Here is a 23,829-nt window from a genome sequence, read left to right as displayed (position 1 = left end):
ACATACAGCATGTAGTCTGTGTAGATGCAGTATGGATAAGGAATTAAAATGCAGAGCCTGGTTACTCCAGTGCGCAGGGTGCATGCGTGTGTGCAGGTGTCCATAGCGGCAGCCGGGGCACTGGCAGCGGTGGCGCGAGCTGTCCCTTTAAGCTTGCCTGGTGTATTTTTAGAAAGCATAAATAGGCTGCATTCTGCCACTTGCTCACTATCCAAGACATAAAAAGGAAGGGCTTTCTGCTTTCTTCAAGTCTCCTTCCCCTGCTGGCACCATATAAGTCTGTCTTTTAAGCAGTACAGGTCCACAGCTCTTTTTTTTTTCTTTTTTTTTTTATATTGCGAAGCTGCAGAACTCTAACCGGTGGTTCAATAAATTGTATTACATCCCCTTCGTACTGAATGCCCTACAAGCTTTGGCTTTCCATGTGTAATTGCAAGCTGTTATTAGCCCAGAGCTTTGTCCGTTACTGTGCCACACATTGCTGAGCGGTCAATTTTTTTCCCCTGCCATTTCCTTTGCTCACACCATGCTGACCACGTTGGCCAGGCGCTGCCCGAGGTTTATAGTGCAGCATTGATTTTTCTTTTCTCTCAATACTGACAGAATCATAGATCCAAGGCAAATAAAGAAATGCATTCTGTGGTGATGAAATGTCTTTCGTTCAGCCTGGATTGAATCAAAGGCCATCACAGAAATGTTCTACTCTAAAATGCTAGTGAAGCTTAAGGCATTGTTGGAAAATGAATTTTCCATTTTCTTAGCTGTAATTTGGATTCTCAAATCACTGTGCTAAAAATAATCAGATAAAATTGAATATAGACTACAAGCCTATGTAAAATGTTATTTGTTAGGTTTTGCAAGCCACTGCAGCTGATACGAAAGGAATCTGGCAATAGATCAGAAAAGTAATTGCTTAGGTGGATTTCTAGTAAGTATGTTGCATTACTTTGAATACCAACGTATAAGATGACTGCTCTATAATTCATACAAACCATGGTAAATAACCAAACCATAAAGATACAGTTTCCATATCTACTGGAGGAAGATATTTCTATTAAAATATCATCATCTTATATCACCTACTTCTCAATGACGAGTATTTTTGCTTTTTGTTTGGGCGTCTCAAAAGACTTTTTAAGATGGGCTAGTGTCATTGTCCCTGTTACACAGACTGAGAAATAGAAATAAAAAGAGTCTGGGGACAGGACAGTCACACAGTGAATCTCTGGCAGTGCCTGGAAGAGAACTTTGGTGCTCAGAAGCTTAACACTATTTTCAATGCAAAATAGAAATAGCCACGATTCTCATGACAGGTGGGAAAGGGTCGCTCCGTGTGATACTCTTACCACCACAGGCTGCTAGGGACCAGAGGTGGCTCCGGTCTGCACGGTTGGCTGTGCTGGCATGGGACTTCAGCTGGCCATAGAAAGGGAGCATCTTTTCTGGTTTTTAGGCAAATAACATTTCTCATAGGACAGAGCCAGCTTAATAACCCAGACCTGTCATCTTGGAAAACAGAAGACAAACCACACATCAAAGATTTCCCCACATTCTGGGGGTTTCTTTTTTTCTTCCTTTTTTTTTTTTTCATTCGTGACTTTACACCTGGTGCATGTGGCCATTAGAAAATTAACCCGACTTGATATCAGTAGTTTCTTCCTTGAATAAACAAGTAAATTGTGCAAAAAGTCTGAGCGGAGGATCCTCACATCACCTCCCTCACAGGACATGGCATCCTTCCCTCTATGGCCCTGCAAAGCCTGGACTTCTACAGGGTCCCAAGGTAAATGTTACCTTACCTGGCAGTCCAAAATGTCCTCTGACTCCACATCTGAGGGAGATCCCACAGGTTTTAGTGAAAAGCTAGGGAAAAATTAAAAAAAAAAAAAAAAAAAGAAAGAGAGAGAAGGAGGGGAAAGGTACCTAGAGGATAAAAAGAAATGGACTCAGCAAAGTTAAAACTGCAAACTGAAAAAAAAATTATATTTTAATGTAGTCCTTGAGCAATATTGCATTAATTCCATAGCTTTGGACCTTTCTTTTTCACCTTAATGACTACACATCTAATATCAACACACAGTTTTTATAGCTATTTCTTCAGCATCACATTCCCAGCAATACACAATAGGTCTTTACACTGCATATCAAATCAGATTATTTTTCTTCACTGATGATAAAAAAAAAAAATTCTAAAAAGAAATCAAAACCTTTTGGGGTCAAATTCTGTGTCTTATTCAAAAAGAAATGCTTCTGAACCTTCTTTTTTTTTTTTTTTTTTAATCAAAAGACCACTAAGAAACTAAGTAAGTTAGAATAGAAAGCCTGTCAAGTTTTAGATTCCTTCCTCCATCTGAAATCATGTGGGATTTTTCCCTACAAAATTTCTCAAAAGGTTACAGTGAATCTTCATTATTCACGGTAAAAGACTTTGTTGTACAAAGTGCTATGTAGCTTTCGTTTGTAATTTTTAAGAACATTCCACAGTGGAAACAAAATCAGGGTTGGCTCCCTCCCATTTGTCTTCCCAATCTGATTCTCCCCTAAGGTTCAGAAACTCTTGAGAAACCCATTACTTTCTCTTCCTTCCATTTTGCCCCACTTGAGCCTCATGGTATTCAGTAATATGTAAAGCTACAGCAAAGACGACTCTGCAAGCTGCCCTGAAATCAACTGCAAACTGGCTGAAATCCTGGGAAACACAGCTCTGTCTAATGATCGCCTACATTAGACCTGCAATGTTTTTCAGGTCTTTCACCCACCGTGGATATCATTATGCAGTCATCACAACCATTCCCTTTTAGGTAAACCTTTGTCCCACCAGTTATCTCAGACCTGCTTGCTCGCGTTCCCGACGCAGGCACAGGGCAGACCTCAGCAGTAACCAGAACGAGGGGCTGCTCTTTAGGTGTGTCGAAACCTTCCAAATTCATTTATCAGGATTTTTGAGAGCAACAGATTTGGGTTGAGATTTAAATTCAGATTCGGGGCTTGTATTTGGACAAATACCTCACTTAGGAGCTGGACCAAAGGAGTGGAGGTTTCCAGGTGTTGGTAAACAGTCCAACAAGGATGGAGAGTGACATTCAGCAAAGGTACTGTGGGCATGGTTGTACAAGGTAGGGACAAAATTAAGATGTGTCCAGATCTAGGAACACAGCTGCCTTTCTGCCTCTATCACTTTATGGATTTGCAACATCACTTGTGGCTAAAACCCAGCCATTGCTCTGCACAGGCTGCAGTCAGGAATCGCCACTCTAAATCCTAGGAAGGGGAAAGCGAGGAGAATCTACAAACAGGATTAGTGTCAGGGAATGCAAGCATGATGAATACTTCCACGTATTACCAAATTGTATACAATAGCCTAAGTACGTAGGAAATCATTGACGGGGAAAAAAACCTGTTAATTGGATCATATATGAAATTTGATGTTTTCTTAATGTCTCAGCTGGTGAGTAAGTGCTTGTTGACTGGTGCATAATCTCTGTGTTTTTATCAAATGCCCGTACTAGCAAGCAGCTATGATAATTAATTTTTAAGGTGGATGAAAAAAATCATCTATGCTCGCAGTCCCAAATGGACATCTTTTCTCTGATCCACTGGGTTCTTTAAGTGTAACAAGCAAAAATGGTTGAGCAAGCAAAGAGCAAAGGAAACTAGAGTGGCATCAAAATGCAAAGCAGCTCTGTTGTAACCTGCCGTTCAGCGGGGAAGCGCCGTTCCGCACTCCTGCTCAGCAAGGAGCAGCTGTTGGTTTAACATGAAAAAAGGGGCAAAAAGAAGTTAACATTTATGTGGCAGTAAGAAAAGAATATTAATAATAGTGATTCCAGTTCTACTGTGCAAACAGTGGAGATCTTACAGGACCTGACAGCGTTGGTTGGTCCGAGGGCCAGACGTGTGGCCGAGGTTGCAGCCGGCTCCTAAGCTCTGCAGCCGAGCGTGAGCTTGGTCTGACCGTACGGTTCACATCCTTGGTTAAAGATGTGTAACTGCAGGCTTGATTTTTGAGATCCCTCTGTTCACAGAAATCTGCTAAAGCAAATGCTCTACCAGCTTTACCAGCTGCTTTCGGAGGCTGTGGGCTCTGCTGCTCACCAGGGAAGGGGTGTTTGTGGTTTGCCCTGCTCTGTCACAGTCCTCTGTACTGGGTATCTGCCTTAGGTGATGTGATGATCCTCTGCGTATCTGGCCTGCAAAAACAGTGGCAGTAGCAGAAAGTCTTTATGTGTATGGCAAAACAGAAAGTTTTGTGAAGCACTTTGGGGAAGAACATGTGTGTGGAAAGCCCAGGTCCCTTTTGAGGAGTTCATCTTCCTCAACCTCTTTGAAGGTCATCTTTCAGCAAAAGATCAGCAATGATTCCTTGGCATATTTGTGGTGTTTAGCAGTCGTCACCCTACAAATACCAAACCTGCCTGGAGGACCTGATCGTTTTCTACATAAAGGTCCCCTGCAAAGTGCCTTCAGCCCTTCCTGGGTTGAAGCATCCCTCGGCACCTTGCCCAGCCCAGTAGGTGCACGCTTCTAAACAGCTGCCAATACATGTGAATTTGCATAAAGCATACAGAAAACTAGCAAAATCATGATGTTCATTGGGATGTTCTGTCTAAATTGAGACTTTTAAGCACTAATAATAATTAACTACTTTCTTAGCAACGAAAAAGTCTTAAATGCCTATTTACTTAACAGTCCCCTAGGGTGTCTTTGCTCTGAATGGGCTAAAAAATCTTAGCTGCAAAATAAGCAGGCGATTCCAATCAATAGAGCCAGAGGACTATATTGATTACCAGAACTCCATTCTTTAGTCATTAACCCTGTGAATTCTTTACAAAAGCTGTACAGGACAATTCCTAGCCACTATACCATTTGAGGAGTCATTCCGATATTTGAATGTCATTAAACTTTCATAGCTTGTTTACAGCCCCTTCAGCCTCGCCTGAAGGATGGTGCTCCGAGGCTCACCGCCACGCAGCCACGCATCGCCCAGCTGAACTGACAAACAGCATTAATCAAGCCCGGAAATTTCCTCTGCTGATAGTTTTTCGTGTTGTTTATTGCTAATATTGCTACAGAGCAGGGAGACAGATCACAGAAGGAGTGAAATAGTATTCTTAATTTTTTCCATGTTTCAGCTGCAAGCCAGAACACTGTATCTAGTGATAAACACACCTTTGACTCATCCTTGTAGGGAAAAGCACCCGTGTACCTTGTAGGTCCCTACCTCCATACCAGATGCCACAGGGCTCCAGATGTGAACTGCAGGGGAATGACACAAGTGGGGCAGTGGGGAGGGAAGGCAACAGTGAGGTAGGAGGAGGAAGTGATGCCAGGATAGCTCGTCAGGTCTCTCCACCTCCTTCCCCTCGCTGGGTCCTGTGGGACCTGCCCCCACAACACCTCCCTCTCAGCAGCCCTGTATTTAAGAGAAGATTCTCGCATTTCAGATTAAGAAAGTTCATGACACACGGTAATGGCTCTAAATGGTAAATTGAATCACACAGACAACAATTGAATAGAAGCAGCACAAATGAGCCAAATGTCAGCAATTTCAGGGGATGCTGAAGGAACTCCCAGCAATCACAGGTCCACTGTGAAGACAGGCACTCTTTGTCTTCAAAGTTCAGGTGGCTCTAATGGTATAGAACATATAATGTTCTGTAATGTAGTGTTTCTTTGCTATGGAAACAGAGCTGACCAGCATCTTTGTGGATACGCAGAATGGAAATGGTTGTTTCTAAATATTTCCGTAATATTTTATATAAATTTCAGCCACAGCTTGTCCCTGGGTTGCTTGCACCAACTGTTCTTTTATTAGTTATGGCTTTGACCCAGTGCCTGGTGGATATGGGGTTTTGGCTTAGGCTGTGTTTGTGCTGGTTCCACAACACAAACATGTGATTGTTCCTTGCCTCCCACTGTATAATTAAGATTTTAGCCACAACACAGCAGTTGAACACCAAGCAATCATTTCAGCTGAAACTGAGGAAGTTTTAAAACTAAGGAAATGGTTTGAGGAATACACGAGTATCTGCCTAAACACTTGCAAACAGGGAATGTGATTTCAGAGTCATAAATGAGCAATATTTAGTCACAAAAACTGTCCTGCATCTTTTTTACAGTTAGAACTTTATCCACTCTAGTTTCAATGTTCTGCTGTTATCCTTATCTCTTTGAGAACTCCATAAGAAAGCTATAATGAGCCAGGGCCATTTTCATGACTATTGATTTAATGGTTAAAATTAGAGTATTTGATTGTAACTTGACCAAACTGAGATTATTGTATGTTTTGAAAGCAAGAGCAGCAACAGCAGAAGTCCTGTCCCTAGAAAAGTACAAAGTTAGAGGCTGCAAAACAGCACCACTTCTTTGATCCCATGGCATGTTTTGAAAGTCATCCTCAGTGCTGCTGTTTTACAGGCAGCAAACAGAAGGTGCACAGAGCTTCAGTGACCCTTTCAATGTCACCCCGTGCGTTGTGGAAAAGCGTGGAATAGATCTCATCTCCTTCCTCCCGGCCATTAGCACGTGTTTTCCTATGTGGGAAACACTCATACCTGTTTGCAGTGCTGCTTGTAATCAGTGTGTGCATTTTGTGGTGAAGACTTTTAGGACTAAAAGGCCTGAATTTCATTATAACTCTTAGTGAATAAATAGGCACTGGACAACCATTTATGAAGTTTATTTTTCACTGTCACAATGCATTTAGAAAATGTTGCTAAACCCAAGGACTTTCTGCAGGCTCCGGTTCCTGCTTTTCAACAAACTAAACTGATTGCAATTAGTAATGGATTGCAGATAAAGCCAGAAATGTTTTAAGCAAGTTCTTAAATGTGATAAGAGCTCCAAATACCTTTTTGGATAGTGTGTTTTAAAGGACTATTAAGACTAAATGGCTCTAGTGTGTCATGTGGACAGAATTACCATTTCTTTGCACTTGGTTTTATTTTTTTCAGTATGAGACCTCTCTGCATTTTAAGACACTAAGGGCACACCTCACCATCTTTGTTTTCTGATCAGAATGGCAGAATTGTTGATTTTCAGGTTGTGCTGACATTTTGAGCTGTGTGAAATCCAATAAGGCTGCAAGTATTTCCTAGCAAAACTATGGGCCCCATCAGGGACTGGCAGAGGAGTGAAGCGGGAGGTCCCATCCCAGCAGGCAGGAGCTATGTGAGCTGTTGCCCAGTAACTCCACATGAAATGGAGCAAATGTAGGTGCAATTGCCACATTTTTGCCTTTTTCTATCAACGCTGTGGAAATCATCACTAGTTTAACAAGTGAATTTAAACATCTTGGCTCCAGTAGCTGCTGCTGTCTGCATCTTCAGAGCAGGAGCATTTTGACATCCCATTCTCTTCAAGACAAGTCACAGGTCAAAGGGCAGTGAGACACCTTTTCCCAGCTGCCAGCACCTCCTTTAAATAAATTAAACACCCCTGTCCCTAGAGAAGCAGGTGGGGACTGCATTTCTGTCCATGCGGGCAGAACAGCTTGACTGTGCCCTTGCAGGGCTCCCGTAAAGCTGTTCAGCACATGGGTGATCCCCTTGCTCAGGGCTCTCCTGAGCACCGCTGTGCAAAGCCTGACCTCCCATGATGTGGCCCCCAGCCAGGGCTGAGCCTCCAGGACACGTGAGACAGCCCTGAGAAATACATACAGCTAAGACTGCTCACCAGTAAACATACCCTGCTGCATTTAGAGGCTCCTTCAGCTCAGATTAATGTGCCTCAGGGAGGAGCGCAGTATGTCCTGGGGGACGCAGCGGAGAGCAGATGGAGCCTTCCTGCACCCAGCCAAGGAGGGAGGGCACCCACTTGGAGAAACACCTTCCTCTGTGTTTAGCAGAGGAGAACTGGCTGCTTTCCTGTCCTCTGCTGCCCTTTTAGTTAAAAGTCTGGCTCCTGGGAATCAGTTCTGAAGTGATGCTGCAGGCAGACCCTGATTGCACATGCCGGTGCCGTATCCATGTGGAGCTGAGGAGGGGACTGAGCTTCCGACACGCAAAGCTCTTGTGCTGGTGATCCCCTTGCAGCTCAGAGGCGGAAATGCCCACGATGGTTTCCTTAGGAGGGGAGGAGAAATGTGCCTGGGGCTGTGTATGTGGGCTCAGCAAATCTCTGGTGCTCAGGGCTCCCTGCATCACCCGCTCACAAAATATCTGCACTGGCAACGCAAGAAAATGTTCCCCTCCAAAAGTGCCTTGTGCTGCAACTTTCACCTCTGAAAAAGCTGGGCCATTTAGCAATGGGTCCCTGCTCACTGGTCCTGAGAGAAGCCAGTACTGCCACCCTGTTGTCCTTGTGAGCCAGAGGCAGAGACGCCTCTGCGGAAGAAATAGGTGCTTAAAGCCTTATTCTGGTTACATCTACTCCACATAAAGCACCGTAACTTGACTCAAGCCAACAGTCACTCCAGTGTAAAATGGGATCGTGGCAGATCAGAAGCTGGATTGTAATCTTCCCATTGCCCCAGAATAAATTTTCTTCTTGGCAGCAGGACTTAATGACAAATGTTCAACCCTGACTTGTACGTGGCTTAGGAGCACAAGGCAGGCAGCCTTGCGAGGGCTGCTCAGCCTTCAGCAGCTGCACCGTGCCGGGTGGGCAGCAGCCATCCCTGGGGCCACCGAGAGAGCAGACTGGGCTTCTGCATGTGCCCTGCCTGCGAGGCGCTCACAGGGAGCAGCCCCTGCAGTCATAACTGTTGCCAATGGTGGCATTTCAGAAGGTTTTGCTTTGTAGAGGCTTAATAAATGTCATCCCCAACACTCCCTGGGGATTCCTGGTGGTGGCTGCACTGAAGGGAGCAGGAGCCAAGCGATTCCCCTGGCAGGGATGGCTCCATGTCAGGCTTCACCATCGCTGTCGCACATATCACTGATAATATTTACTTACTGTTTGAAAGGAAAATGGCTTTCTAAAGCCATTCTTTCTTTCACCTGTCTGCTGTCATAAAGGTCTTTGTGATGGAATGATAAAGGATTCATGCACAAAAATGGACAGAGTGGGAAAAGATACCAAAATGTAAGGGCATCTCTAGGTAGGACAATGTACAATCACTGTGTCTATCAGTGGCAGTCACACCCTTTGTAGATGCAAAGGCAAAAAGTACCAACCAAAAATAAATAGATAAGCACAGATATTAGAAGGACTTGGAAACTAGATTTTGGCTTAAAGTTGGGGGTTTTTAAGGTGTCATTTTATACCATCTCATCTTTTCCTGTATTCCTTTCTGTCTAGAGTGAAACCCAGACCCAACACAGTACAGCCTGTTTATCATTAGTAAGATGTAGGGTATATTAAAGCAGCAGTAGCAGTAAGTCATTTGGAGCGTACGTCACAGGTTACAGAGAAAATAGGGATGCTATTTTATTATGCTGAAGCTGTAAAGCTTACACTAATATTGCTGGCAGTCACCTTGGTTTATTCTTCTTTTAACAACTTACTAACAGTGTGTAAATATAAAAGCAAACTTTGATTTTTCCATCTGGATACACTGAAAACTCTTTCAATAAAATTGCTGGGTGCATTTAACACTGTGACCAGAAATATTGAAATTTGACAGTTAGAAGGTTAAAGGTTTCAAATTTATACACAGAGGTGTTTTGCTCCTGTCATGGTCATAGAAGCTTGCTCGGGATAACCCCTTTTGCTTACTGAACCTTTGAAAAGCAGAGAACATTAAGCAATACGTCTTGGCAGATGCCTTGGGATTTCACACCACTAGCAGAAGCCCATATGCACACAAAAAGTGAACCGCTTAGGTGAAACCTGGTCGAGCTTTTCTCTCTCTCTGTTCCTGCACCATGTGCTGGCAAGCAGCTGTCTTACACTGCTGCCACCAGCATCCTTTCCGCTAGAATTAAGGCAGAGTTTCTGTAATATTTTTCAGATATAAGGTACTACTGTTTAAATCTCCACATAGATTGCTCGAAATGGTGGCATCAAGAGAACATGTACAGAAGCCATTACTGTGAGGAAACAGTGTCAAATAAATAGGTCTTTTACATTCCTGCCATGAAATACCTTTATAAAAGATAAAATAAAATAAAATAAAGTAAAATAAAATGTGCTTTGCCCCCTGAATGTAAAGATTTTAGACTTCTTCTAGTCTTTATTTTAGGAATTTCAGCCTGTGGTATACATGTGTAGTACAGTGTTTGCCATCTTTACTGCTATCTGAGAGAGTAAGTGTAGCTGAGAACAGACAAGGTGCCGCAGTGCTTCCAACTATTTTTCAAGATCAAAAAAAACCACCAAAAAACAAAACATAACCCACATTATGTCTTCGTTTACTGAGAAACCGCCACTTCATAGACCTGCTTGAAACATTACAGCCTTGGCAAACCAGCAAACAAAATGATCAACTTTCTTTTTCTGATCTTTGTATCAGCGCATGCAAGAGAATCACTAGGGCATTTCTATTCATATTCACCATAAAACTGTCCTCATAAATATTGCTGCAAATAAACAATGGGTTTTTGGCTGACGTTCTTAGAACAGTTACAGTAAGTACACATCTTCACACATATAACGTACCCACCTTAGAGTGGAGTAAAACCATGTTCCATGCAGGTGGGCATGGTGGGGCTGGCAGAGGGGATGCTGCAAGGCAGGCATCCCTGCTTGTTAAATGCCTCCCCCCCCTTCCCACCCCGCGTGGTCACTTCAGGGGCTTAAGGAATTTAGGGTTGGGTCTACACCCAGGTTATAGCCCCTATTCACTCCAAACCAAGAAGCATGCAGCCTCTGCCTTTGTTGCTCATAGGACCCACACCAGCGGGACCACCAGGGGTAGGGCAAAGCCCATCTGTTTGCTCAGGGCTTTGCCTGGGGCAGGTGATGGTGGGACATGAGGCAGGAGCCAAGGGGTGGCTGTTAGGACATCTTGCTGTGGATTTAACGCTCTGACAGTGAAAGAGCAGGCAGGAGATTTTAGCAGTTCAGTGGCTGTCTGTGAGTGTAATTTGTTATCTGGTCCAGGAAAAGAGCACGTGGCAGTGCTGAGGCTGCGCAGCACTGTCCTCCTTGCAGTGTGTGTCAGGGCTAGGCATGGATGAGGGACTCTGTCTCATGCTTGTCAGATATACGTTGTGCTCCAGAAGCGGAGGCAGGAAATGCTGCATGGGAAGGATGCAGAAGGGATCAATCTGTACCCTTAAGTGGTTCAGGGCTCCCAGTGAGCTGCAAAGTACGCGGAGGTCACCACACCTCCTGCCATTCCTTAAGGGGTCCAGCTCTCCTGTGCCCTGGCAATGGTGAGGCTGGAGGTTTGACTTTACAGGTTCTTACAGGTGTAAATACCCGCCCAGGCTCATCTCAGAGCTGAGGTTTCTGTGCAGCTGGGAGAAATCATGTCTTGTGCGCAGCAGAACTGCATGTCCTGCAGGACTCCCGTTTTTCGGCTGTTGGAGCAGCTGTCAAATTACAGCACTTGTACCAGTGGTAATAGCTAAGCCATTTTTGTTTCTAATGACTTCCCTGCATAATGGCCCATTCATCCCACCGCTCCCTGGCAGACAGTTCAGGGCACTGTGTATCACTAAGATCCAGCTTAAAACTGATTGTCTGAGGTACGTGGCAGAGGGGCATTCTAGGCAACGTAGAGAGAGGCTGGAATAGAAAACAACCAAATCAGAACTGTCAGTTAATGCCATTGAAAACATTAAACCCCTCTATTAAGGGTTTCATTGGTCCCCAAGGCTTTCACTGTGCCATCGAAGTACTGGAAGGAGCCTACTGTGAGCTCGTTGCACTGGGTGAATCTCCCCTGTGCCGCCTTCGAGACATATATCATCCAGGCCTCCAGAAATTCCGATTAAATACTGTGAGGTAAATATATTCTCCTGTCTCTAGTCTTCCTATAGTTGGTTTGTTTATTTTCCCCAAATACTTCTTTATCAGTCTGTTTTCCTCCCTAGTGCTAAAACCAGTCTGCATGAGCCAGCAGCCTTCCGGGGTCCTGGCTCACCTCCGGTACAATCATGCAAAAGAAGCAATTTTTCATTATTGATAAAATGTAATGTCATAATGTCATGGCCTTTCAGGTCATCATCTTTGTAAGTCAGCCATGACATTATCACAATTTATAATGATAACAAATGACCATAATGTTTGCATGTAATTTTCATTGGCTATTGCAGAATTCTAAAATCACTCCTTCAAAGGATGGGTTTCATTAACAAGCGACTGCTGTTAGACGGGACTAACGGCTTCTGCTGGGGGCTTTTTGCTAGTATGAAGCCTAGTCTCTCTGATACACAAGATTTATGTACTTAGTAGAAATCCGAGATTTGATGGCTCTTTGTTAGTGAAGCAAATTCAGAAACTTTGAATGGTAACGAGTGCTTTATAATATGCCTAATTACTAATAATTTCTAAATGCTTATGCAAATAGGCACCCCGTGAAGATTGCTGGCTGGAAGGTCTGACTTGAGTATCAGATCCATTCTTGACTGTAGTGTTGGCTTTACTTATTTAATATTTCATGATAAACTTAAAAGATTTACAGCTTCAGGAGCTGGTGAGAATCATAGGACATTTATTTTCATGTGATATTTAGAGGTTGGAGCTCCAGTCCCCAACCACTTTAAACATATTCTTAGCTTTAACGTCGGGACTGAGGACATCACTGGGGTGGGTTCCCCTTGCTCTGCAGGATCAGGACCCCAGTGTAAGTGCACCAAGTTCAATACAGCTGAATCTGGAGCACTTGTAGGGAGCACTCTGTCAATCTAATCCATAAATAAATACTACTCTGCTCCTGAAGCCCTCTGAAGCTAATGCATGAAAAACAATGAAACGCCTGGGTACTCCAGGCCTCTTGAAAAAGCAGAGCCAGGCTTTTGTATATGTATGTGTGTGTGTGTTCGTGCGTGCGCACATGAGTGTGGATGAAATAAATTCAAACAAACAAAAATAAAGTTATCTGAAATAGCAGCTGTGAGTTATAGTCCAACAGACTCCACAACAGGCCACCAGGCAAAAGGACTCTCTAAGCCACACAATTGGTCCCCACGGGATACGGCACCTCAGAGAGGACAAAGCAAGAGCCAGGGACTTACAAGGCTTATCAGACCAGTGTTGTGATTAATTTTTCTTCTGCAGCACGAAGCTTGCAGGAAAATTTTACCTTTTTTTTTTTTGTTTTCCTCTCCTTTCTTGAGCCTGCTACTTTTTTCACTGGAAATTATAAAATTACTGCTCTTGGCCAGATTTGCAAATTCACAAAGGAGAAAATACCTGATCTCACTTGCTGTTTTTAAGAGTAACAAAGATAACTTCTGTAGCTGTATTTATTGCGTGGCCACCACGGGGTCTACAGAGGTCTGAAGGAAGTGACACTCTGCCATGTGTGTGTTCTGAGTTCGCGGGAGTTTTTTGATGGAAAATATTAGACTAAGTTTCATCCTTTGTCACTGTGACACCAAGGCTACTTGGTTATTATTGTATTGTCCACTAGGTCATGCAAACATGTAAACAGAAGGCTCTCTTTCCTTTAGAATGAATTTTATCTAAAATATCTCATTGTCTGGCGGTTCACACTTTATGTGGGATATTTCCCAGTTATATTCATGGTCATTCATTTTATAGGACTTGAACATCACTCATATGGGGATCTCCTTGTTACTGTCTTTGAAATCTCTACCATGAAGACTTAGTTTCATCAATTTTCCAAGCCTACTGGTCTACAAATGACCCAATAAGGTCATCCATGGCAGTTCAGTCTCTACACTGTAATTGCTCAAACAGTCCATAGACAGTTGTTTTGTATGCTTAAAAGAATATCTTTGTTCTCAGCAGCAAAAGGGACCGAACTCCACTGCAGTATGCAGGCACACTTGCATCAAGATAAATTCTTTTGAGTCACTTTAGCGGAAAACTGCTTGAGCTATCAAAGTTAGTATGTGCTGTGAGCAATGAACGTTAACCACAGTCTTGGGAGATACCAAAAGAAACAGAAGTTTCTATTTAATTGTCCTTCCTGAAACACATTTTTATTACACATCCCTGTTGTTCACTTAATTTACTCGGTCTAAGTTTGACTTTCTTGGATGTGTCGACAGGCCAGGGGCTGGGTTGTATCAGGGGACATTTTGCAAACTCTTAGTGAGACGGGTCAGGCTGCTTTTAGCACAGCTCCAGCTCTTCCCTTACCTTCCCATCCCTTGGGTGGATTTGCCTCAGTTTCTGTTAACCTATACGTTATCCCAGGACACCGTTCCCTGAATTTTAAAAATGATGGCTATATCACACTGCTTAATTGGTGTTTTAATAATGCCTTATTTGATGACACATATAATGAGATGCCAGTGAGATTTCATAATACCATTATAATAGTCCGTGCAACTTCCAGGTGATTTTTACTCCACCGTCACTTTGTTGCTTTTGAGCACCCAGCCCCAGCTCAACACTGGCCATTTCATCAGCCCCCTGCTCAGGTGAGTCTTCCCGCTTGACTTGGTCTGAGCAGAGGCTCAGAGCAGAATCAGAGGCTGCTTTTCCACAGAAAGAGGGAAGAATCTGCAATATTGCAGTAAGGTGCAAAGAAACGACTCCTTTGCATTCTCTCATCAAGCCTCCTTAAGCAATCGTTTGCAAAGGTGCTTTCCCCCCTTGGTTTCAACTTGGCATTGTTCTAGCCAGCCCCTGTAGCCTTCCTCCCACTGGATGCTCCTGCCTATGCCTGAGGTGTTACCCAGCTGTAAGCACCAGTCTGCTTTGCTGCAGATTGCCAAATTGTTCCCCACCACCAGAGAAATATCCACAGAGAACCAGCAAAAGCTGGTTTCAGCTTTTTGTCAGCTGGCATGACCTGGTCCTGCCGTGCTGCTGCGCTGCCTGCCTTCGCAAGGCACAGTGACACGTGCTGGGCTCGGGGTGGGGGAGCATTTTACGAGGTTCAAGAAATAGCAAGGCATGAGCTTCAGCGGAGGGGAGACTGAGGTGGGCATCGCTGCCAGAGCAACGCTGGAGCTGCTTGATCCTTCCAAAGGATCTGTTTTTCTGAAGGCTAAGTAAGAAGTATCATCACATGTAGAATTAGCACAGATTCGCTGCTTTGCTGTTACAAATGGGTTTGCTGCCAAAACAGCAGCTTTGCTGCCAGGGGAATGTGTGATTGTACTGTCAGGCCTCAGCTCAGCGCGAGCGTGCGCTATGCCAAAGCAAACGGAAGGGGAATTATACAATATTGAATGTGGACCTGGTCTCTAAATGCATTGAAAATGTAGGTTATTGTCTTTTGGCATTTCCTAAAAAGCCTCTTGAGCTCCTGTTGGCAACTGCTGATATTGAGGGTACTTTTAGCTGTTTAAGTCTTCCTGTTCTAACAGGGGTCAAAGGGCTGTAAAGATCTTCTCAAAAGGATATAGAAGGAATCATTAAAAGGGAGGAGGAAGAAAGTGACAGAAGGTCAGCCTTTTTTTTTTTAATGGGTGCATCCCCGAGGGGGTCAGACACAGTTGTGCATTATACTCCAGCTTCAGTACCTGACTTTTAGAAACCTACAGCAAATCTTATTAGCACTTCCATAAGCATAAAATACAGGACAGAGCCCAATGTTCCAGGCAGAAGTAAAAGAGAAAAACCATGAAATAAATCAATTTAGTCTTTCAGATGAATTTAAATCAACGTAGTGGAAGGATATGACCAAGATGAGGACAAATACTCAAATATGTGTAAGACATTTTAAGGTCCCTGGGAAGCATGTGCATGTATCTGTGTGTGTTTAATTCCCTTGCTGATCTTTTTTTCCTTAGAGACAAGTTTACTGTATGCTCATTTCTATAGCATGTCATGTAGCTTTTTGTAAGGACTGGTGTAGGGCAAAAAATTTACCTTTTTATGTGACATAGCCAAACAGAATTGTGAAGGTTTTCAGTGATTTCTAGACAGCAAGCAATAAACTGCGTTTGCACCCACACACTTACTGCCTAACACCCCATCTGGTAACATTTCCACGTCTCCAGGAAAGAAATCAATAGCAATAATCTGTGAGGGCCTCATAGGGTGTATATTTTTTTATCGCACTGCTATTTGGAATTTTTTTCCTATCTGCTTACAGCACTAGATTGTTCTTTTTTTGTTAGCTAACATTGACATCTTGGAACCGTTATTATATTTTATAAAAAGCAGTAACTAACACTGGGGTCAGAATAATATATTCTAAACACTCATATTCAATAATATCACGGTGTTCCAACAGCAAAGTCCTATTCAGTGAAGGCACTGAAAAATCCCATATAGTAAGAACCTGTGCATTTAAAATGATATGCTAGCACACTTCAAAGACTAACATCCTAAAAATTCATGATTACTTAAAGATAGTTGATATTAAAAGGGAGTATACCTCCAGCTTTCATCTTGCTCCAATGCAGAGAAGAAATTGTCCTTATATTCTGAAATTTAGAACTGTGTCACTGTTGGTTTTCTGTGTAAGGAGGAAATATGATGCTTTGTTACTGGTCTTATTTATTGCAGACCTTGTCTGGAATCTAGTATTGAAGCTGTGCTTGATGAGTTGCTGCCTTGAACTTTTCCACTGATCAATGCTGGTGCTATGGCTGCATGAAAGAATAGCTTTCCTGAGGAGAAGCTATCACATGGGAAACACACTACACAGTAAGCTAAGAAATCTGCTATAATCTTGTATGCTTAGGCTTAGAAACGTGTTTCCCAAAAGAAATGGTGATAGTGAATGACCATTTAAAAACTGAGATGTTACATGAGCAAGAGGTCAGGTCAAGAACAGGGAGGTATTAAAAAAAAGAGATAGAGAGAGAAAGAAAGATGGGGGGAAAAGAAAGAAAGAAAGGAGCAGAAACCCTCCTTTCACTAACATGATAAGACACAACTGGACAAAATGCACAGCTGAAGAATAGGACATTACAGAGCTGGGAGACAGGAATCATATTTCTTCTTCTCCCTGCAGTGACAAATAAAAGGTTGTTTTGATTTTTGCTGTACAAATAATAAGCTTTACTTAGAAACTGTAGCTGCCGAGTTGTTCTCCCCAAAAATATTTTTTCTCTTTCTGTCCTAATGGCAACACTACAGGAAAGAAAAGAAAGCAGTTCTGTAATCAGCATATATTTTGTTTACTCACGTATTGTCCTATGCATCTTGCAGTGGGGCTGGGATTGGCACTCTGAACATACGGCACGTCCTTTGGAAGTGGGGTTTCAGCAGCATTTAGCATGGGCAAATCCATGCCTGTGCCTACCAAGCCTCTTCCTTTGTGCCAAGGCTGTCAGTTGTGTGATGCTGGGGTTCTTGACATAGGAAATACGCTGTGCTGGACCCACTGAAATCCTTTCTTCTAGGTCGCCACATCACTGTCTCGTCTAGTTACCAGCAGGGCTCATAGCAGGTCTCTCTCAGTGTAGTTGGCTGTATTCGTGCCTCCGTCTAGATAAGCCAGTTGCAACAAAAGCATTTTTTGTTTACATTTTTGAGGCACTGTTGCAATAGAGATTCCACAAAGACTAATTAGGTAGATGTACAAGGTGCCTTTGCTTGTGAGCAAATACTTTAATATAGTTTCATTTTTGAAGTTAGCACTGATCCAAAAATGTCTGGGTGAGCTAACCTTATTACCGCTCTAAATGACTGCTCTTACTCATTTTTGCCTCTACAATTCACGTCTTGTCTGTCTTGGTTTGCACTCTGAGAAGCTGAGAAGCCAGGTCTCAATGCTGAACAATTAATAACACTGTGAATAAGGATTCAGTAGATCAAATCACTGGTGGAAAGGATAAATGGCGCTGAGAACCCTGACCTGCCCATGAATATTGCGAACAAGAGTTGCTGTGGTTTTTTACATTAAATAGGCTCATAAGGATGGATTTGGGCAGCTAATCTTTGATTTCTGTTTGTTTGTTTTTAAAATCTTAGCTCGCTGTCTCTGCACTTTAGGGACTCGGAACGAGAAAAATAGCACTCTTCTCATTCTCATCATTGCAATAAAAATAAATCCATGGTGACTGGGATATTCGGGTGCTGTGGGAAGGAGGTCTATGTAAATAGTCAGTCGGTGTTTTTTTACCTGTGGTCCAAGGACTATGAATGAGAGCACTATAAAAAGATAACCAAGGATAGCAAACCTATTGTCAATCGGCTTGAATTTTCAATATAAGGGTCCCTACCTCTAGCAGAAGATTTTAGCTATATAAACACTGAAGAGATTGAAAACCACTGACATAGGAGCAGGATCATTAGAAGCACTGAGAACAGTGTATTCAGTCAAGTATTACCTCAGTCTGAATATTTGAATCTATTCTTCCAAGACTGTTGAATTTAATTTGGTAAATTAAAACACGAGCAAAAACTTGGTGTGTTCAATAAAGTTATATTTGAACTCAGTCTTTGATGATAAATAAGCCATTCACTTATGTACATCTGCCAGAGCATTCACAGGAAGCATTGGGCTTAAATGAGTTGTGACCTTATGAGACAGTCTACTGTTTGGAGACTATATAGGTGACTTCTGGGTTTTGAGTCTTGACCTTTCTGTTTATATTCATCATGAATGTGCAGATACTTTTATTCTTTCTGGAAAAAGGCTGTCAATCTTCACACTAATTTTAATGCCTGTGCAATGCAGAACAGTGGTGGATCTTAGCAATAACAATCACCGACTGACTAAAATTAACTAATTCAGACTGCTATGCTAAATTGAGTATGAGCGGGTTTGTTTCAGGCTCGGCATGGAAGCACAGGTGCAGTTGATAAATAGGGACACATACGGTGCCTAAATACACTCTCGCTCGTAGTGACCTCCCAGCAAAAAAGCTCTGACAAATCATTTGTGACTTTCCAGAGCTTGGCAAGCTGCTGTTCAGTTGATCCGTATTTCTCTAGACTGGAAGTGACAGGAAGAGGCACTGATACTTGTGAGCTCGGAAAAAAACTTGAATTCCAATCCCAAAATCAGGTTGCCTTCCAAGGACTGCCATTTAAACAGCACCTGACCCCTTGGTTGGGGCCAAGGCTTGTTGGTCTCTGTCCTTCACCACACTACCCTCCTTACTTCTGCCACAGAAGTTCACTGTTGTTCAGAGACCATCTCAGGAGCTCTTATACCACCTGCCCCAGGAGCTGGAGAAGCCCCTCTTTCCTCCTCTGCCCACCCCAGGGAGGCTTAGGTGGTCTCCTTGGAGTGCAGCCCAGGGCAGACTGGCCTCCTGACATTGCTTCTGCCCCAAAGCTGCTGAGATACCCCACTGCTGGGAGGTCCCAGCTCAAATCGTCCAAAGAGCAATGCAGAATTCAGCCTAAAATTATGATGACCCCATGCCAGGCATGGGGTGCTGAGGTACCTGTGGGGGTTTGGAGCAGCTTCCCTCTGCCTTGTTGGGACAGGGGCATAAAAGAATTGTCTTCTGGTAATCATCAAAAATAATGGTCTTTTATAATTTTAACCCAGTCTAATCCTGAAAAGAAAAGGAAACTTCTATTGGAGCCGTATCCCAAGCAGAAGAGCTTTGTGCCAGCCAGACATCTCATTCTGAGTGGCAGAGCTGTCCTGAGCCCTCATTTCCCTGTGTCCGTGGGGTTTACAATGGCATCACCTGCTCTTCCTGAAAATCCCTCCCTGCTTTTGCCATCCCTCCTGCATTCTCAAACTTTTTCTCATCCTCACCAAGTGTTTTCCTCCCAAATGATATCTTCTGTATTATAACTTCTTTATCACAAAATCCCTCTTCATAGTTCTTTAGAGGAACTTCAGCTGGGGAAGCAATTATCTGAAGAAAAAAACAGAAGGGGGAAAAGAGAGTTTTCTTTGGCTGCCAACTTTCCAGGAGCCAGGTCAGTCTTAGCAAGGATACACAAAGGTATTTTTCAAGTAAATATTACAGAGCTCTTTCACTAAGGGCATATTGGCTTAAAAGGACTCCAACCCTACTGATATCTGAGATTTTTTTCTCCCAGAATTGCTCAAATCAATGCAAGTTATATTGCTCCTTTCTCCCATGCTAGTCCAAGTAAGCTTTTATTACCTTCTATTACCCTGCCAAAGTCATTGTGATCCCAATCCGTACCCAGCCGCTCGCTGCTGGCAGTGCTTTTCTCTCTGCCAAGCCCTGTGGGGAGAATTATGCACAAGCAGTTGCTTAAGCAAGGTACGAAAAATGCCAGTGAGGCAGCTTCAGAACGACTTCACTTGCTTGTTTCTGCCAATATCCCCGTCCTTGTTTGCTTTACCAATGGAAAAGGGTAAATTAAATTATAGTAAAATGTCTTCCTAAATATGCTTTCTCACTCCTCCATGTATACAAGCACCGCAGACATAGTGAGAGATTATGTATCCCAAAGGAATTTGGTGCAATATTTTGTAATTCTGATTGAAATGTGTTCTGTCTGGTCCCCATAGTTTAATTTAGAACAATTAAGGTTCAGAGTACATGAGCTTGCAAAGCACATTACAAACAATGGCTGCAGAATAAACTGCAAATCAATCCACACTAAATCACCCTGAAAATCCCTGCGAACACAACAAAGAGGTCTAGATTCACAGTCCTTTAATACAATCTCCTCTGTCTTTGTAGCCATAAGTAGTTCAGCTTCTTCCTTTACAGAAAAATGCAATCAAATTATTTCAGGTTTGGGAGATTTTTTGGTTGTTTGTTACCCAAATAAACCAATAAAGAATTGTCTTACATGTGTTTATGCAAGCATATCAAATCAAACTGCAAGAGAGAAGCCGCTGTTGTGCTCTGCTCTCTGCCTTACCTTGCAACGCTTATTTCTAATGATTGCCTTGCTGCTTTTATACAGGATATAGATGAGCAGTGGGTACTAACATAATTAAACCTGATAAGGCAGCATCCTGAATATCATGCACGTGCGTGCACAGCCTGTGTAACAGGGCTAGTACATGTCACACATCAACTTTCTATGATTTTTACATTACCTCTATCACACTGGCTGACACCCACACTCTGCTTTTATGACAGTAGCTTTTCATTAATATTGTACCTAAAACATTATTTTAAGTGGGGCGAAGTCAAGTAAAAAAAATACAGTTCCTCTCATTTCTGCAAAACTAAGATTTTATTTCCCGTGTGCAGACTCTTAAGTCTTGGAAGCAGTGGGCAATATATGATGTTTTTCAGCAGATAGTCTCACACAGCATATTCCCATATTCAGATGAACAAGCGTGTGTGCACAGATTGCAATCGTATGTGGCTATCAGGAGAAAAGCGCATTTTGGTTTGGGTTTGACTATGAAAAGAGCCGGTGACTCGACCTGGCAAGGGTTGGTGCACAATCTCCTTTTCAAACCCCGGACAATAACCTATCCCTCACAATCAAAGTTCAGTGAAGGGAAATGGCTTCCAGGAGAGCACGGTAGCCTGGCCAGCCCCAGAGCAATCGCACTACGTGACAGAAGGCAAAGCAGGAGCTATCAGGATAATTGCCTCTGGAAATGACCACGGGGGAGGGCCTGATCCCAAACCCCCACCGGTCAATAAGAGGCTACCGCTGACGTGGGCTCACATCATCAGTTGTTATATCGGAAAGATTTTTTTTCCAGGACAGTGGTTCTGATTTGAATGTTCTTTGCACAGAGCAACAAATACAGATACCCAGTTACTGGGCAAGGCAAGGGCTGATTTAAGGCAGTGATGGGGCTGGCATATAGCTGACATGTTCACCAGCACTTCTCTAGGCCTCACATCATCTCTGTATAACCCCATGGATTTCTCCATACTTACCTTAGCTATAGTAATATTCAATGCTATTGATACATAAAGAAGGCAGTAAGACAAAATGATGTTGACATTTTTCCCCGTTGCCATTTTGTTGCACCCTGCAGCATCTTGTGCGGTGCACTGGCCCCCCAGTGTAGGCTCTGGCCCCCCGGCACAGGCAGGGAAACATACAGCCTCGTGTGCCATCCTTGCTAACCGGCACAAAGCCCGTTGCATCGGGGTCACCATCCCCACAGAGCAGATGCAGGTTTATGGATGTTCATGCTCCATGCGGCGTGGTCATGCCAGGCCTGTCGGGTGTCCCCCGTGATGCCTCCCACCACTGCAGCACCATAAGCAGGGTGCAGCCCTGAGCCCCAAAATGCCCTCAGCACATGTCAGTCACATCCCCATTGTGTTCAGCCCATTACAGGTTTTACATTTTCCAGTGAGGGCAATGTACAGCCTAGCTGAGGCCAATCAATACGCTCCAGGACCATTATCCTATAAAATGCCCACTTATTTAAAAAGGGGGTGGGGGGTACAGACCTTCAGATCTGATCCAGCTCTGTTAAAGTCAGCAGCCAAACTTCCATTGATTTTCAGAGGCGAAGAGTTGGCATGTGCTTTAAAATATTCACAACCCAGGAATAATAGCAACAAGGAGAAAAATATAAAAGCGGCATCTTCAATCCGCATACGATGGTCTGTGTGATACTTCTGTCATTGAAAACAAACAATCCACTGTTTGAGAGAAAATAAGGGTGCATAAGCAACTGTGCATGGCAGAACCCTTCAAAGCACAGGCAATGATTATCAGGGCAAGGCACAAAAGCTGGTAGGCGTTGTATTTGCATGTTCTCACACTGGTTTCTGAACCACTTTTTCCATTCCCCGGCTAGCACTCTGCTCATCCTCGCTGTTGTGCTCATTAGCCTGGTTAAGCTGCACTGCAGGATTCAGCTTGTTATTTTAAGTGCAGTAATTGAATTAATCTGGGATTCTGTAATTATTCCTTTTTGGGAGAAAGCATATTTCATCTGAGTACAACGGTGTTTGTTCCTTAACCTGGGAGCCCTGGATTTTAAGCAAAGCCAACAGATGATTTTTAGAAAGGTATTAGCACAGCACTTCTATCTGCAGTGGTGTCTGTGTTGTGCCCCTAATCCTGCACCGCTACTGTGCAGAAACAACAGGGAGTGCCGAACTTGTAAAGACCTTTAGGAATTAGGTAACTTCCTCCAGGGTGTGAAGCTCTTCTGTCAAAGGTTCCAGGCATCTGCGGGGTTAGTGCTGATTTGGGAGGACTGCATTAACTGATTTTCACTGTCACGGTACCACTGGTGAAAAGAGAGATGATAAAAGACTTCCCCGATGAAAAAGTGCTGCCATTTTCATTTCAAACAAGGCACCGGCACGGTTATTTTAGCCTTATGTTCACCAGGACAGTGCAGATGAGAAGGCAGCGTAAGCGCTTTGTTTTGCAGCTACGGAGGCAATGGCTGGTAGCTCTTGGCAAGCCTGTCCTTGGGTGCTGGATGGTGGGGATGGCTGCACCGAAGGGGGGCCTCCAGGGGCTCCCCCCAGCCACATGGCTCACATAGGTGGGATGCTGGTGGTGATGGGAACAGGCTCCAGACAGGAGGGAAAAAAATCACTCTTTTTCTCTGGAAAAGTTGCTACGAATTCTTCTGGGTTTGGTGTGACGGATGCACAGCTCCTCAGCTCCCCAGGGGCTGCGCACCAGGGCCAGCCTTATTCTGCAGCGGGGTTTGCGCTTCAAACTTTTTCCTGCCGCCTGGCTCGGGAGAAGCCCCACGGGTGAGGCTGCCAGTGGGGCTGGGGGCTGCGCAGGGCCAGCGGGACCCCCGCCTGCCCACCCCAGGGCCACCCTGCCCTGGCCCACGCTGAGCTGGCCGCACTGTGCACGCCCGCCCAAGGCTGGGGTCGCAGCCTGCGCTCTGCCTCTCTCTCAGGCTGTCTTTTGACTCCATTCTGCTCCCTTCTGCTATTTCTCCTGTAAATGCAGCGGTGCTACAGCTTCGTGGGGCTTCACTGCAGAGGAAGCATTTTTATCTTAACAACCGGTGACCCGGGAGGTTTATATATATGGGAGGACACTAACCTTTGGTCT

The 23,829-nt window shown here is 43.8% G+C and overlaps 1 long non-coding RNA gene across 4 annotated transcripts in view; it reads left to right on the top strand.

Moving 5' to 3' along the window:
* Positions 1-23,829, top strand: part of LOC121091878 — a 121,341-nt gene that overhangs the window by 64,666 nt on the left and 32,846 nt on the right. Inside the window, exon 1 of one of the 4 annotated variants that reach the window (XR_005829070.1) lies at positions 16,516-16,623. The exons of the other annotated variants lie outside the window; for them this stretch is intronic. This is a non-coding gene — a long non-coding RNA (uncharacterized LOC121091878). Of the gene's footprint in view, positions 1-16,515; positions 16,624-23,829 lie in introns of those variants that run through there. 4 annotated transcript variants of the gene reach the window in all.

This window comes from Falco naumanni, chromosome 7, assembly GCF_017639655.2.
Source record: "Falco naumanni isolate bFalNau1 chromosome 7, bFalNau1.pat, whole genome shotgun sequence".
Lineage (NCBI taxonomy): Eukaryota > Metazoa > Chordata > Aves > Falconiformes > Falconidae > Falco > Falco naumanni.
This window is presented reverse-complemented; position numbering and strand designations above follow the sequence as displayed.